We start from the raw sequence: 3,423 nt of genomic DNA on the forward strand, positions 1-3,423 counted from the left end.
TAGTATCGGGGGTATGAACCATAGAGAAGCTGGAATACAGTAGGTTTAACACCAATATAAATAATGAATGAGTTCATTATAGTACCTTAAGTGGTGGTTTTTCTTTCTTGCACTAACGGAGCTTATGAGATTTCCTGTTGAGTTTTGTGTTGTGAAGTTTTCAAGTTTTGGGTAAAGATTTGATGGACTATGGAATAAGGAGTGGCAAGAGCGTAAGCTTGGGGATGCCCATGGCACCCCAAGATAATTCAAGGACAACCAAAAGCCTAAGCTTGGGGATGCCCCGGAAGGCATCCCCTCTTTCGTCTTCGTCTATCGGTAACTTTACTTGGAGCTATATTTTTATTCGCCACATGATATGTGTTTTGCTTGGAGCGTCTTGTATGATATGAGTCTTTGCTTTTTAGTCTACCACAATCATCCTTGTTGTACACACCTTTTGAGAGAGACAGACATGATTTGGAATTTATTAGAATACTCTATGTGCTTCACTTATATCTTTTGAGATAGATAATTTTGCTCTAGTGCTTCACATATATCTTTTAGAGCACGGCAGTGGTTTTATTTTTTAGAAATTGTTGATCTCTCATGCTTCACTTATATTATTTTGAGAGTCTTTTAGAACATCATGGTATTTGCTATGGTTATAAAATTGGTCCTAGAATGATGGGCATCCAAGTTGGGTATAATAAAAACTATCATAGGAAGTGAATTGGATGCTATGATCAATTTGATGCTTGATAATTGTTTTGAGTTATAAAGGTGGTAATGTTAGAGTCATGCTAGTTGGGTAATGATGAAATTGATAAATACTTGTGTTGAAGTTGGCAAGTCCCGTAGCATGCACGCATGGTAAAAGTTGTGTAACAAATTTGTTGCATGGGGTGCTCTTTTGATTGCCTTCCTTATGTGTGGAGGTCGGGGGCGCGCGATGGTTAACTCCTACCAACCTTCCCCATAGGAGCATGCGTAGTAGTACTTTGCTTCGAGGGCTAATAAAACTTTTGCAATAAGTATATGAGTTCTTTACGACTAATATGAGTCCATGGATTATACGCACTCTTACCTTTCCATCATTGCTAGCCTCTTCGGTACCGTGCATTGCCCTTTCTCACCTTGAGAGTTGGTGCAAACTTCGCCGGTGCATCCAAATCCCGTGATACGATATGCTCTATCACACATAAACCTCCTTATATCTTCCTCAAAACAGCCACCATACCTACCTATTATGGCATTTTCATAGCCATACCGAGATATATTGCCATGCAACTTTCCACCGTCCCGTTTATCATGACACGCATCATCATTGTCATATTGCCTTGCATGATCATGTAGTTGACATCATATTTGTGGCAAAGCCACCATGCTTAATTTTTCATACATGTCACTCTTGATTCATTGCCCATCCCGGTACACGCCGGAGGCATTCATATAGAGTCATATTTTGTTCTAGTATCGAGTTGTAATCAATGAGTTGTAAATAAATAGAAGTGTGATGATCATCATTATTAGAGCATTGTCCCTAAAAAAAGAAGAAAAAAGGCCAAAAAAAAGAAAGGCCAAAAAAAAGAAAGGCCAATAAAAGAAAAAAAAGAAAGGCCAAAAGAAAGAAAGGCCCAAAAAAAGGGACAATGTTACTATCTTTTTCCACACTTGTGCTTCAAAGTAGCACCATGTTCTTCATATAGAGTCTCATATGTTGTCACTTTCATATACTAGTGGGAATTTTTCATTATAGAACTTGGCTTGTATATTCCAACGATGGGCTTCCTCAAAATGCCCTAGGTCTTCGTGAGCAAGCAAGTTGGATGCACACCCACTTAGTTTCTTTTGTTGAGCTTTCATACATTTATAGCTCTAGTGCATCTGTTGCATGGCAATCCCTACTCCTCATGTTGACATCAATTGATGGGCATCTCCATAGCCCGTTGTTTAGCCTCCTCAACGTGAGACTTTCTCCTTTTTGTCTTCTCCACACAACCTCCATCATCATATTCTATTCCACCCATAGTCTTATATCCATGGCTCACGCTCATGTATTGCGTGAGAGTTGAAAAAAGCTGAAGTGCGTTAAAAAGTATGAAGCAATTGCTTGGCTGAAACCGGGGTTGTGCTTGATGGGAGTATTTTGTGTGATCAAAATGAAGCATAGCCTAACTATATGATTTCGTACGGATGAACTTTCTTTAGCCATGTTATTTTTAGAAGACATGATTGCCTTGTTAGTATGCATGAACTTTTGTCTTGAATCATTTGGATCTGACACATTCATGCCACAATAGAGAAAATTACATTGAAAATTATGCTAGGTAGCATTCCACATCAAAAAATCTGTTTTTATCATTTACCTACTTGAGGACGAGCAGTAATTAAGCTTGGGGATACTTGATACGTCTCCAACGTATCTATAATTTTTGATTGTTCCATGCTATTATATTACCCGTTTTGGATATTTATGGGCTTTACTTTACACTTTTATATCATTTTTGGGACTAACCTACTAACAGGAGGCCCAACCCGAATTGCTGTTTTATTTTGCCAATTTCAGTGTTTCGAAGAAAAGGAATATCAAACGGAGTCCAAACGGAATGAAACCTTCAGGAGCGATCTTTTTGGAAAAAACGCAATCCAGGAGACTTGGACTGGACGTCAAGAAGCAGCCGAGGCGGCCACGAGGCAGGAGGGCACGCCCTAGGGGGGTGAGCGCGCCCCCACCCTCGTGGGCCCCTTGTGGCTCAACCCACCTACTTCTTCCTCCTATATATATCCACATACCCCGAAAAATATCCAGGAGCACCACGAAAACCTATTTCCACCGCCGCAACCTTCTGTATCCGCGAGATCCCATCTTGGAGCCTTCGCCGACACTCCGCCGGAGGGGGAATTGACCACGGAGGGCTTCTACATCAACACCATAGCCTCTCCGATGAGTTGTGAGTACTTTACCACAGACCTTCAGGTCCATAGTTATTAGTTAGATGGCTTCTTCTCTCTCTTTGAATCTCAATACAAAGTTCTCCTTGATCTTCTTGGAGATCTATTCAATGTAACTCTTTTTGCGGTGTGTTTGTCGAGATCCGGTGAATTGTGGGTTTATGATCAAGTTTTTCTATGAGAAATAATTGAATCTCCTCTAAATTCTTTTATGTATGATTGGTTATCTTTGCAAGTCTCTTCGAATTATCAGTTTGGTTTGGCCTACTAGATTGACCTTTCTTGCAATGGGAGTATTGCTTAGCTTTGGGTTCAATCTGCGGTGTCCTTTCCCAGTGACAGCAGGGGCAGCAAGGCACGTATTATATTGTTGCCATCGATGATAAAAAGATGGGTTTATATCATATTGCTTGAGTTTATCCCTCTACATCATGTCATCTTTCTTAATGCGTTACTCTGTTCTTATGAACTTAATACTCTAGATGCAGG

The sequence above is a fragment of the Triticum aestivum genome, chromosome 4B, assembly GCF_018294505.1.
Source record: "Triticum aestivum cultivar Chinese Spring chromosome 4B, IWGSC CS RefSeq v2.1, whole genome shotgun sequence".
Classification (NCBI taxonomy): domain Eukaryota; kingdom Viridiplantae; phylum Streptophyta; class Magnoliopsida; order Poales; family Poaceae; genus Triticum; species Triticum aestivum.